The sequence below is a fragment of the Siniperca chuatsi genome, linkage group LG7, assembly GCF_020085105.1.
Source record: "Siniperca chuatsi isolate FFG_IHB_CAS linkage group LG7, ASM2008510v1, whole genome shotgun sequence".
Lineage (NCBI taxonomy): Eukaryota > Metazoa > Chordata > Actinopteri > Centrarchiformes > Sinipercidae > Siniperca > Siniperca chuatsi.
In genome coordinates, this window is record NC_058048.1 from 30,309,338 (window position 1) to 30,323,269 (window position 13,932).

The 13,932-nt window shown below is 42.9% G+C and overlaps 1 protein-coding gene and 2 non-coding genes across 6 annotated transcripts in view; 1 reads left to right on the forward strand and 2 right to left on the reverse strand.

Moving 5' to 3' along the window:
• Positions 1 to 854, reverse strand: part of si:ch211-137a8.2 (uncharacterized protein LOC777613 homolog) — a 47,668-nt gene extending 46,814 nt beyond the window's left edge. For 2 of the 4 annotated variants that reach the window (XM_044201719.1, XM_044201718.1), the window contains exon 1: positions 581 to 768. The gene's annotated coding sequence lies outside the window, so the exon portion shown is untranslated. Of the gene's footprint in view, positions 1 to 580 lie in introns of all 4 variants that reach the window. The other 2 variants (XM_044201717.1, XM_044201720.1) reach the window with 2 other exon arrangements.
• Positions 855 to 3,221: 2,367 nt separating this feature from the next.
• trnar-ucu lies at positions 3,222 to 3,313 on the reverse strand. Its single transcript is given in 2 exon segments — positions 3,222 to 3,257; positions 3,277 to 3,313. It is a non-coding gene; the product is annotated as a tRNA-Arg (tRNA).
• Positions 3,314 to 9,005: 5,692 nt separating this feature from the next.
• On the forward strand, positions 9,006 to 9,097 carry trnar-ucu. Its single transcript is given in 2 exon segments — positions 9,006 to 9,042; positions 9,062 to 9,097. It is a non-coding gene; the product is annotated as a tRNA-Arg (tRNA).
• Positions 9,098 to 13,932: the final 4,835 nt, after the last annotated feature.

Genomic DNA, 13,932 nt, shown 5'->3' on the forward strand with positions numbered 1-13,932 from the left:
AACCATGGCAACAGAGGGACACATGCACATCAAACACACACACACACCTCTAAACTGCTATCCAGAGGGCACACAGGACACTGGATACATCCTGACACACACACACACACACACACACACACTCCTAACCGTAAACCAAGTCTTCACCCTGAAGTTTAACGATTTACGTTATGGGGACTTGCATTTTGTCCCCAAAAGGAATGTGACTGTGTAGATTTATGTCCCCACAATATGAGTAATACATGTCCACACACACACACACACACACACACACACACACACGAGCAGTCCAGGTACAGGAAACCGGTCCCTGAACTGCACAGGTGTGAGTCTAAATGAGCACCCTCAGAGTCTCACATTAGACTCCATGTTTCCTGAAAACAGCATGTGCTTAAAATAACTAGACCAGCATGGGAGTTTCGGTTCACGTGCCATTTAAAACTTGTTTTCATGCAAACGGCTCGAATAACAAACAGCAGCCTCACACACCGGAAACCTCAGAGCTCAAGCTGAAACTGTGTGTCAAGACTTTAAAGAGGTGAACGTGATCTAATTAACGTCTGTATGATCATTAACTTACCGGCTGGTGGCTGAGCTCATTTCAGGAAACGTGAAAGAGTAAAAGAAGTCCGAGCTGGCGGGGAAGAAACAATCCCAACCCTCAAAAACACTTCCGGTGATTCAGGTGAGGTTTCGGCTGAGTGATTAAACTCATCAGCAGAGGGGAAATATCTGCAGTCCGCAGCAGGAAAACACAACATACAGACTGAACACAGCAGGTAACCCGAGCCTACCTGCTGCAGGTAGTCTACAAGCCACGCCCTCCCTGAACCTGTCCTCTGTCTCTCTCACACACACACACACACACACCTGCAGCGGCTCACCTGCATCACGCTCCAGTGGCTCGGTGATTTTACTTGCGTCCCATTTTTTAACCTCCTCCGATGTGTCCTCGTTCACCTCCTTACACAAAGAGGACTTCCACATCCTCAAATGACTTTGCTTATTTATTTTATTCATTTTTGTTGTTGTTGTTGTTGTTGTTTACTGATCACTCAACTGTTTGTGCATCCACAGGCACTGGCGGAGGATGCATAGAAGTGGAGCTGATTTCGGGAATGGGACGCGGCCCTGCTGGCCTACTTTACATTGGTCATCAAACCACAAACACATCAAACTCCACCTCCATCCATCTCAGGACTGTAAACTTGTTGGTTCATTTTTAATTAGAAAAGACACTGATCAAACCTCACACACATCTTAATACGTGTTTATAATAATAGTAATAATTCTAAACCTTATTCATACATAGAGTTACAAAGTGCTTTATAAATCAGGATTTAAACATTTCAGGACTACAACTTCATTTAAAGTATAAAATAATTCAAATCAAACAGACTAAAATACGCCACAATAAAATAAGCAAGTGAAATAAACAAGTAAAGCAGATAACACATATCAGAACAGGAAAAATAAAACTGACATTAATGACACACCTTTTTAAAGGTAGGTTTTGAAGAGACATTTAAAATATGCAAATGCCACAAGCATCAGATCCTCGAGCAGGAAGCGAAAGAGCTGAGGGGCCCTGGCACCTCTGGTCTGGAACCAGGATTTAGGAAGACCCAGAAGAGTCTTTGATTTGTTCATTTGTTTATTTTGTTAATAGCAATCACATTTAAATATAATGAGTCTAAAAATCCTGCCTTCAGCCTTAAACCTTAACCCTTTGACCTTTAGCAGCTAAATTGAATTCAGCCATCATTGGTTTTATTATTTACACCTGTGCGTTCCTGTGTTTTGTACGGTTGTGTTTTCGTTTATGAATGCAAAGAAGTGCAATAATCTAGATGTGATCATATAACCTTCTTAAGATCAGCTTGAGACAGGAAAGACCTTTTGACATCCGGCTGAAGGAAACATGGATCAGCAACTCATGTGACGTGTTTGTCAAAGAAGAAGGTCTGCTGTCAAAACATACAGCTGAGTTTCTGGCACTTGCTTTATTAAATATAACAGCTTTAACTGGATCTTTGTGCTCGGTTGAGTCATATTTCGAAGTACTGTAGCTGATACTTCCAGCTGTCGCGCTGCTGCTGTGCTGTCATTGTGTGACAGATACTGTACATCCTGGAAACGTGCAATCACTGATCCCAATGTAAACAATCTTAAAAACACAGGACTGAAATGAGCTGGCACTCCCAGGCTGATTGGTTGATTTTCTTAATACACAACAATACAGTGCTATATGTCAGTTATATATCTAAGTTATGGTGTTTTATCTGATGAGTTTTACTTATTGGCACAACTTAAAATAAAATAAATGACACAATGACAGTAGGAACTGTGTGAATCATGTTTGAGATGTCCATGCACTGTTTATACGTTTAACAGACGAGTGTTTTCCTAATATGAATATGAAACATTACATGTCACACACACACAGATATGTGCTAATACTGTACATTGTATTAACTTGCATTCATTCCCTGGAGACCTTAAAAGATCATTCCAGCTATTTTACACATGAAGTTCAGTTTATTAGTCTCGGCTGGTATCACTCTACTGTCTGAGAAAATAGCCCTGATGATTTTTTTTTGGCACAAATTTCAAACAGAACATTATTACAAACATTACAAACTGGAGGAGTGGAGTTGGAAACATGTGGGCGTTGAGCAGGCAGGGCGGGGCTGATGGAGGACTTTCATTATGGAATATGTAGTCCAGTGTTTTTGGAGCTTGCCCCACGCTTGGGAAAAGGATATCTGAGCCTCTGCTGCTTCGATTGTGACCGCTCTTTTTTTTTTTTTTTATCTATCTCTTGCTTGTAAATCACTGGCGTACCCCTTTAAAAGACAATTCCGGTTTATTACAACTTTCATCTTTGAACTTTTGTAGTTTTCTGCATCATTTTGTGCACGTTTTCACAAGAAGTCAAGCTGACATATCTGATATCTTTGGAAACTTTGGGATCTAAAATAAAAATAATGTGGGTTTGAACAAAGTTGCAGCCTGCCAACTTATAAAGCTCAACTACGGTGGGATTCAAACGCACAACCTTCACATTACTTCTTCTTTGACTAGGAGTCACACTATCCTCTGGACCACAGATACATACGTGTCATACAGCTGACATGTCAAGTACATTACAATGCAGCATCAGCAGTGACCCGAAGGTCACTGTACTGGTATATAAAGTTAACGTAATAACTCTCGCATTTTGACTCTGGTGGGACTCGAACCCACAACCTTTGAATCACTTCACCTACACTTAACTAGAAGTCCAATGCGCTATCCATTGCGCCACAGAGCCGCATGCGTTTGGCAGCTGACATGATGATACACCAAAACATATCACCCTCAATCTTTGTATATAAATTCTACATTTTATCATAAATCACTTGTATAAATCACCTGTTTTCTACAGCATGATTTCTTTTTTCTTTTTGTTTGGCCTGCTTCGTTTAACTTTATGTCCCACAAATTCAGCATTTATCTCTGCAAACTTTGGCACCTCTGTTTTATTTATTTATACAGTCCAATGTCACAAATCACAAATTTGCCTAAAGGAGCTTTACAAACTGCACAGCACACGACCCCCTCTGTCCTTACACCCTCGATTCTGATGAAAAACCCTTTAACAGGGAAGAAAATGGAAGAAACAGCAGACGAGGTGTGTGCAGAATAGACCGACATAGTAAAATTACAGTATGGACAATCAGGAAGACAGAATTACAGATTGTAAACATATGAAGGATGGATCCAGGAGGACGTTGAGCACCTTCAGGCGTCGCCAAACAGACCTGAGCCACACGACCTGCTCTCCACCGGGGGGGACCTGGAAGAGGACAGACTGCACAAACACACAAGAGGCAAAACTCAAGCTCACCATGCAGGTGGGAGACAGAGAGAGGGGGGCACACAGCTGTGCTTGTGGGACACGAACAAGCAGAGGGTTACAGAGATGCAGTGGTTTCAGAAAGTTTACAGGACAAACATGGACTATAACACTCTGCTTAATAGATTCAGTGAGACTGAGACCGACCCTCCGGAAGGATAAAGGTAACGGGTACAAGGTCATCAAAAAGAAGCTGCTAACTGAAAGTTTGGATTTAAAGGAGGAATAACCTCCCTGCTGACAACTACTGAGCAACTCCAGTTTAAACAAAGTTTGGCTGCTCAACATTTGTAATGACTGACTCACGAGTATGTACACACACACACACACACACACACACTCACACGCTGTTGCAAACATGCTGCATACTGCACACAGACAAACACACACGTAAGAAATCACCGCCTGGTTATTATGTGTGTGCACACGTGTGGCTCATTTGCATATATTTAAATGAGTTCACACACTCTGCTATATATTGGTGCAGTGACTTTATCTCTATGCAATTATGTAAATGAAGCCTGATGTTGTGGGACAGTTACGTAAGCGCCGTATTTCAAAAAGAGGTTTAGCAGGAAATTACATAAGACGCTGGTTTGGAGGCTATTTACAGCCACGATGAACGGCGCTCTGCCGACACAGTCACACCAAGACAATGTGCTGTATTCATGGCTACGAGTAAAGAGGGAGTTTAACGCCGAACACGAGCCAAGGAGCTGGCTGCTTAGGCCATCACTTCCACCAGTCATTTGGAAGTCTTTGCGTTCAAACGGTTTCTGTCTGTAAGACTTTACAGCCAGCGGGGGACATTTAAAAAAACCACTGGTCACTGAAATCACACACGTAATGATCCACAGTACATCTCAATCAAAGCCAGCGAGACCAGTATTCACGAAACATTTGGGTTTTGACTCCCCGGCTGGTATCGGTCACTTCCTGTGTGGATCTAATTTCCCACCAGACTCCAAACTGACTGCAGAATTGAATTCGGACAAAGGGGGAAATCCAAATCACATCACATATTGAGGACGGGACACTCTGCTCTTCTTTCTGATTTTTGGCCTTAAACAGCTGTTTGTATAAATATATTGCCAAGTGCAGCTTTAAGTGTCCACTGAGCTGAGTAGGTGACCCCCATCTGTGCGCCTTCACACTCTGTCTGGCTCACTTTCAGCTGGTGCTGATAATAATTCATGAATCTCAAAGGAATTCTGTTTCATTTGGCCCTTATTATGTCTGACTGTGTTTGATGTGCTCGTTTCGGATTCTCCGTTTTTGACTTAGCAGATAACACAGTCTAAATGAATTGTTGAATGAGCTAATTAGAAGGAGTTCCACTGTGAAAATCTATTAGTGTGTTAACCTTGGAGCTTTTACAGTGGACATTAGCTCAGGAAGCATCTATTTTTGTACCTCAAATGATTGTCTTTCTCTACGTGTAGTGAAACTCACGTATGATGATCTAAATCACGACTGAAACTGCTGTATATTATACACATATTTACACGGAAGACAGCCAAGAGTACCTGCTTTTAATATGTTTGTGCAACATTTTGGTGAACACCAAAGTCACACCTGGCTCACACCTGTAACAGTTCCAAGTCCTCACAGATCTCTAGAAAGTTTCCTTTTGTATCTACAAGAGGTAAAAGTTTGTCAGCTGTTTGCTCTGCACTTTGCCAACAGCTTTTTTCAGTCGTACAGGAGGGACACATTTTGTCACTGTATCCCGTTGATCCACCTCCGCTGGATCTTGGTAACCACAGTTAGATGTGTTTCTAAGATGGCTTACAGATATACGACAGCTCATTACCTTCCCTCAGGTTTTCTTTGCCAGGCCAAGAAGCAGCAGGCCTCCCAAGATGGTGCTGTGCTTTTTTCAACAGGTGATGAAGCTCACTGTAGCTAGTGGGCACACTCCTGAAGCGATGCCCTCTCAGTAGCGTAATTGAGTTTAAGCGGTTATTGAGCTAAACAGAAGCAGTTCTCAGATGGTGAGTAGATGCTTTGGAGTCATTGTGGAGCTGCAGAGGATTAGCTGATGGCAGTTTGATGACAGATGCATCTCTTGGCTTCAGTGAAGACATTCTGCATGGTTCATTGAGCTAAGGCTCAGGAGGGGAGAGCCTGTGACAGCATTAACATCACGGTCTGTTCTGGATGCAGAGGTAATACTATCAGCTGAGCTAAACCTTGGAAACAAGACAGGTTCCTGGTTTGGAAATGGCCCAGCAGACTTTCTATGCAACGAGCGTTTTGACCGGCAGTGGAAATTCCAAAAGTCTGGAACAAAACATGACATCAGGTGTAAAACCTCTGAGCTAATGCTGCAGTCTGGTGTCTGGTTAGACCTGATTCAAAACAAAAACCTACACCGTCTTTGATTTTACACGGTTTGTACTGACTGATATATTTCACCCCCTCTCTATCAGAGTAACAAAGTAGTCACGACATTATCTGTTCAATAAAGCTTGACTCTGGTGGGACTCAAAACCACAACCTTTGAATCTTTCTCCTGTGCTGAACTAGAAGTCCAAAATGCCATCCATTACGCCACAGAGGCACACAGCTCCACATTCTCCAGCTGACATGATATGATGATGACATAGCGAATCATCATAAACTATACATTTTTACGCTTGATTTGGATGAGGCAAAACTCCCCCAAAAACCCTTTGAACGGGGAAAAGAAGATGGAAGAAACCTCAGGAACAGCAACGGAGGAGGGCTCCCTCTCCCGGGACGGACAGACAGGAAGTAGATGTGGCGCGTACAGAAGAGACCAACATAGTAAAATTACAGTATGGACACTCAGGATGACAACATTATAGATAGATTATAAACGTACATGGAGAATATGGATCTGGGAGGACGTGAAGCACCTGTGAGGACAGACTGCACAAACACACAAGAGGCAAAGCTCAAGTACAGCATTCACACAGGTGGGAGAGAGAAACGTGGTTTGTACTGACTCTGATATAAGTCACGCCCTCTCTGTTGGAGTAAATCATGATCTTTGTTATGTTACACTCACCTGACATTGCTTCTTTAACTAACGTTTACACGTTGTCACGGTAACATGTAACATGGTCTGCTGAATAAAGTTCGGCTCTGGTGGGACTCAAACCCACAACCTCCTGCGCCAACTATCCCAATATGTTAGTACTGTGGGAAGTTTACAGTGTTTTCAGTTTTTTACTTGAGACTTTCAAAGGTTCCACACCAAATCAAAATGGAGTCCCAGGTCCTGGATTGTGGCTAGCATCTTGTGTGCTTGAAGTTTCAAAGAATACTCCAGTAGAGTAACTGTAAGAACACATGGCGCAGTGGACAGCACGTTGGACTTCCAGTCAAGCACAGGTGACGTGATTTAAAGGATGTGGGTGTAAGTCCCATCAGAATCAACTTTACAGGATTAGATGGATGAAAAACCATAATTTCCAATGACACCATTCCTTTGTTGTTCAGTTGATATAAGAAACCAAAGGTGCAGAATCGTCTTCTGGATTGCAGGCTACAGCATTAGCCTGGAGGTTTTACACAATCATTAGTTTAGTTTTCAACATCTAACAGCAGAGAAACTGTTAGATGCTGAAAACGAACATTTTAAAGGTATAAAAACATCCAGGCACACACTGCAAAAACACAACACAGAGTTATTTTATTTTATTCTATACTCAAATCATATTTTCCCCAACATGCTGCAGAAAGCATGTTGCCCTCCCATACTACAAAATGGACTGCACACACACACACACACACACACACACACACACACACACACACACACACACACACACACACCTCCACAGAGACTGACCTCCTCACCTTTCCGCCTCGATGCCCAAACAGCCTTTTGTTCTCTAAACTGACCAATGACATGGCCATTGTCCGCCTGGCAGCCAATCACAGCTCCTATTGTGACGCAAACCAGCCAATCAGAGCACCGTATGTACACCCAAACCGAATCAGCTGGCAGTGCCCCTTACAATCTTTATGCCACGCCCACTTATTTCTTTAACACACACACACACACACACACACAAACACACCCTGCATAATTAAACTCGAACTATCCTCCCTTCACTCTTTCTTTTGTTTGAAAGTACATGAGCTGCACATTGTGTAGGGGTGTGTGTGTGTGTGTGTGTGTGTGTGTGTGTGTGTGTGTGTGTTTGTGTGTGAATTTCTGTATGCATTTCCTGACCTTTACTGCTACATCAGTTCCGACCTTTTTAATGGCAGTGAGTGGGAGCGTTAGCCACTTTTATCTGACATGCTAAGAAGAGAGAAATGACAAAAAAGGGTCAAATGTTCTGTTTTTGTTGTCCTTGCTGATTACAGGTGACATTTTCTTATAATGTATTTGTCTTGAAAGTGAAACAGGTAAGCCAAACCACCGAACCACCAACTGGTGGTTGTATTTCTCCAAACCTCAAGCGCCTTTTTCAACCAAAGAGTCCCAAGAAGTGAGAAGACACAGGAACTACAGTTCCACCACATCTGAGCAAATCTGACTAATAACAGATGAAAAGCGACTGCTTGGATTGAGACAGTGACACAGACTCATCACTTTGGAATCTGGTGTTAACGTTTCTCCAGACTGAGACCATGGTTTCCACCGTACCCTCTTTCCTGAAGAAGATCAGCATGTTGGGAGCATCGGCTCTAGGAAATCACGTTTCTGATGGGACGTTTTGAAGTCAGTTAGTGGAATTGGAGAGCCTTCTTGGAAGTGAGACAAACAAGCTGCAGTCACCGTGGCTGACAAGCTGCCAAACAAACCTCTATTAATTAATATCTCATTAATGTCTTTTCTTAATTTGACCTCCTGTGTGAAAAAACACAGATTTGCTATTTCAAGAAAAAAGGTTTTTGTAAATGGAAGCAGCGTCTATCTGGTGGCCCTTAGAGGAACTGCATCCTCACAGCACTTCCATAAAGGTGCGAAGAGCTCTTTCTGTGCTCTCACCAAAACACGCTGACGTACCTGCTTTTTAAAAATATGTCCGCATAAACACCTGGCCACAAAGCAAACGTTATTGTTTAACGCTTAAGACATTTCTCAGGCTAACAAAATACTTCCTGTGACAGAGCTACAACATGCGGCTCTGTGGCGCAATGGACAGCGTGTTGGACTTCTAGTTAAGCATAGGAGAAGTGATTCAAAGGTTGTGGGTTCGAGTCCCACCAGAGTCGGTCTTCCTTATAAATCGGCATTTCTTCTGTAAGACAAACCCATCTCTTAGCTGTCAGCCAGCTGAGCAACAGAAGCCAATCACCCTTGTGAAAGTGCATACAAAACCAATGTGTGCAGTCTCGTACGATTGTTCGACCAGCCTTCCAAAGGAAGGTCGAAGTTTTTTTTTTTTTTGAATATTTTTTGAATATTTTGAAACCAGCATTGTTTTCATCCATGTTTACATCAGCTAGCAGTCTTCTTCGTCCCTGCCTTTAGCTGGCACATTGCTGAAATAGTGTTTGCTGGACCCAATCTGAAACACGGCACGAAAAAACCCAACATGCATAAATACATTTTCAAAAAACACATGATCCTAAAGGGACCTGAGGACAGTCAGACCCAGCCCGAATAGACCCGAGGATAATTAGATCCAGACTGTGGTGGACCTGAACAGACCCAAAGCATAACTTCATGTCGAAAGTATGGCTCAGGATGTGTCACATTTATGAAGGCAGCCTACGCACTGAAGAGTTTTTCTGATTCTCATCAATCCCATGTGCAGACCCAAACCAACGATTATCCCTCTGTGCCGTAGAGCTCCATGGTAGTGTGTAGCTCCACACACTGTAGTTTATTTTGACTCCCACACACACCGTCCTGCTGCCCCAAACACTCACTAGAGCACCAAATGTGGATTAATCCGCCGCTGAAAATAGTCCCCAACAAATGCACTGTTTCCTCCTCCTACAGTGAGCAGTTGTTTTTGGAAATTACTGCGCCTTTTTTAAACATGAAACTACATATTTATGAGCAGTTTTTTTTTAAGATTTACGTCTTCAGTAGGAACCAGTGGGCTCGGAGCTGAGAGCCACAGACAGGGTAGAGAAGTCAACAATAGTAAAAAAATAACAATAACACCAGCCTTATGCTTTAAAATCTGATTGTTAATAACAGCATGTCTGTGTGTGGTGTTGAACTGTGTTTGAAAAGACAGAATTTATTCAAAAAGTCCAAATCACGTTAGTCCCATCCTGTCTGTTTCTCTTCTGGTAGAAACAGAGTTCAGCATGCACCTCTGTAGAAACCTGGGGGAGCGTTTGATTCATCAGAAGGAGTAAAGACCGACGGATCTATCTGAGGTCTTTGCAAGAGGAAAAATCCTGCAGAGTTGAGTTAAATCAAGCGCGCCTGAAGAGAGATCACATTATTCAGAGACAGACTTGTGTACTGCCTCAGGTGACAAACAGCACGGCAGGAGGGAGGCTGTGTGTGTAAATGCATTTTCCTGTGTGTGTTTAGGCCGACAATGTGTGTGTGGTGTGTCTCCTGTGGGCTATGAAGAGCAGTGAAGGTCGGACAGTTGTCTGTCTAGTGTGTGTGTGTGTGTGTGTGTGCCAGACAAATAGCAGAGAGTTGAGTGTCTTCCCGTTATTTTCAAATAATATTATATTGTGATATTACTGGTTTAAACAGGTGTTAAGAGTGAGAGAAAGGAGATGGCAGGGAGAGAAAAAGAGCGAGACCCGTTGAGAAAGAATGGCGTGCCGCTGAGAGGGAGCTAGAAAGGCTGAATGAAAGATAAGTCGATGAAAAGATAAAAGAGAATCAGAGAGAGGACATGGAAGACAGAGACGTTACATAATGGTTTTACCAGCCGTCTGCCTGCTCTGCTGTCTGCACCGCCTCCCGCTGGTCAGACCAACAAACTGCAGCTGAACCTCACAGCTGTGCATATTCAATCAGGCTCATTATGATGGCGGTAAATGGCACAGACACACACACAGTCAGTCTGTGGGTTTAGCATTCAGGAAATCATCTGCTACATGAGGGGCAGGTGGAAGGTGGGGATGTTAAACAAGCTCGGTCTTGTCAGCAACGTAACAGGCAGTTTTAGCTGAAAATGCCCCTTTCACATCTTCAGAAACTACTGTAGGTGCCAGCCACTGACTCTCCCACCGTCCTCACAGCTGGGACAGAGAGTCGCTCACCAGCTCACCGCTCGTCTGCACAGACATGTTTCAGCCAGTCATCCGTCTCAGTGTCAAAGTGTCTGACCGAGCAGATACTCTTCAGCTTCAGGCTAGCTTTCATCAACTAAAACAACACAGAAAGTAACAACGGTCGGATTAAAATCAGAATCCTAATTAACTTTATTGTCCAAGTATGTTCACAAAGAACAAAGTTTAAGAAGTATACAAATACAGACATAGAGCTTAACAAAGATAACAAGCTGAACAAATATGAGCAAGCTTAAACATATAGCTGTTATACACAGGCAAAAGCTAGACCAACTATCTCCAGTACGTACAGATCAAAGTGTTACGTACGGGGCTGTGGTACAGGTATGAATGAAGAATGCTATTCTATATATGTGGTAAGTTATAGCCAAGAAGTGGGTTTATGTGCACGTAGTGAGAGTTATACAGTCATGACAATGAAAGGATTGTTATACACATGATATGTATAGAACAGAAAGATGTTTTAGTATTGCATTTCTCACAGTGTTGTGTCATTAGATGGCTGATTTATTTGTTTAGAACCTGTTCTTCTGTATGGCCTCCTGAAGTCCACTGTCAGCTCCTCAGTTCTGAACGTCTGTACGCAGACTCGTCACCGTCTCGGGTGAGGCAGATGATTGTTGTGTCGTCTGCAAACTTCAAGTTTAACAGGAGTTTAATAGAAGCGTTCCCCGAGGTGCAGTCGTCTATGTAGAGGAAGAAAATGAGCGATGCGAGGACACATCCCTGGGGGGCACCATTGCTGCTGACTGTCCTGGTGCCGGATGAGATTTTCTCCAGGCTCACCTGCTGCTTCCTTACATTAAATAACAACATTTTTAAAATTTCAGTGCCAATGTTGTTTTGTTTTTCTTTCTACATCTGCACATGGCAACTGCAGTAAGGTCATGCAACTGAAACACTTGGCTTAGATTGCTGTTGAAGGTCTGTGTCAGTGCACAAACTCGAGCACTCGAACCCTTTACTTCAGTAAAAGAACCAGTACAACAATGTAAAAATACACCATTACAAGTAAAACTCCTGCATTCAAAAGTGTACTTAAGCACATGTGTATTACCAGCAAAATGTACTGAAAGCATCAAAAGTAAAAGTACTTGGCCCCTGTGACTAATAAATGATCATATATTACATTATTATATTGTTAATATTGTTGCATCAATGCACGAGTAGCATACTGTCCAGGTGCAGCTAGTTTAGTTCAGTGATTCCCAAACTAGGGGTCGAGCCCCTCCAAAGGGTCACATGATAAATCTGAGGGGTCGTGAGATCATTAATGGGGGAGGAAAGAAGTAAAAACAAAGCTCTGATATGTTGTATTTTTTTATAACCTGATCATGTGTTTTGTAATGTAATCTTAATTTGAAAAGTAACAAGTAACTCCAGCTGTCAGATATGTGTAGTGCAGTAAGCAGTACAATATCTCCCTGCAGTGGAGTAGAAGCATAAAGTAGCATTCAATGGAAATCCCACACTGACTCTACGCCCTTTCATTCTGCCTGCCTACATACAGGAAACACTACTTCCTGCATCGTGCATGTCGCAGGTTCTTCCGATATGACGCTGGGCTGGTTTAACAACTTGCATTTGAAGTGTGATGGTGATCTTTTTTGACCCAACGTGGAAAGAACACGGACAGCGACTCCAGTGTTTGAAATGAAAGACTTCCCTCCCCCTGAGGATCCACCTTCACTGACAGCCGTGGCAGTGGTCCAGAGCTGGACCGGCTTGAACCACTAGCTAACATTTTGCTGCAGAGGCACTGGAGACTGACGGGACAGCTTATGCGTCTGAGTGAGGAGAGGATGTAGATTTGCCCCCAAACACTTCCTCTCAACACTCGCAATCTCTGTGCAAAAAGCTCTTGCTTCAAATCTGCATGTAATTAATTTTGAAAACCATTCAACTCCACCAAAGTCGATATTTCCAAACTGCCCTGATTTGTGCGGCAGCGGCTGTGAGATGAGTCATGCATCGAGCAGAGACCCAGAGAGAGTTTTCAGTTTGATGCCAGCAGGCGTCTCGTCAGACTGAGGACGTTTCATTCACAAACTAAACTCCTAATAGTTTCAGAAGGCCGACCAGAATAATCTTCTTCTTCTTCTTCCTCACTGCGATCTGGATCGGCTGATCTGACCCGTGGACAGAGGGAGGGAGACATACAGAGGATGACAGAAGAGAGACTCTCTCCTCTCTTTTTATTGACTGATCCCTGTCAATAAATGATCATTATCACTCTTAATATTCTTCCCTCTCTCCTCTCTCTGTGCTGTCCTCAGAGGGCTCAGGTCATCGCTGGGTTACAGATAAAAACATCCACTCTCCCTCCTCCCTGTTTCTCTTTTTCTCCTCCTCATTTTTTTATGCCTGATCACAACCTGGAACAGTATTGAAACCCCACCAGTTGGCTCATCCACTCCAGAGCCGACTGAAGCTTCTGGGCTTTTTTAGGGATGGCAATGTCGGTCTATCGACTGAAATATCTCAACAACTATTGGATGGATTGCCGTGAAATGTGGTTCACACATTCACGTTCCCTCCAGGATGAACTGCAATGACTTTGGTGATCTTCTGAATTTTAATGTAAGTCATCAGATCGTCAGTTCAAACTTGTCCAATACTTTGGTTCACGCCCAAATACCTGCCAAAATAATTGACGTTACATTACTTTTATTTAGCTGTTTGTGCTGAAAAAAGATTTCAGGGCGTTGAAGACAGAAAACAGGTGACACCTGGTGGTTTTTGCTGAAGTTATAGTGGCGATTTAAAACTGGGCAAAAGCTCTGGTACAACACTTTTTTGATTTCATCGTTTCAATCAGATCTGTGTGCAATAAA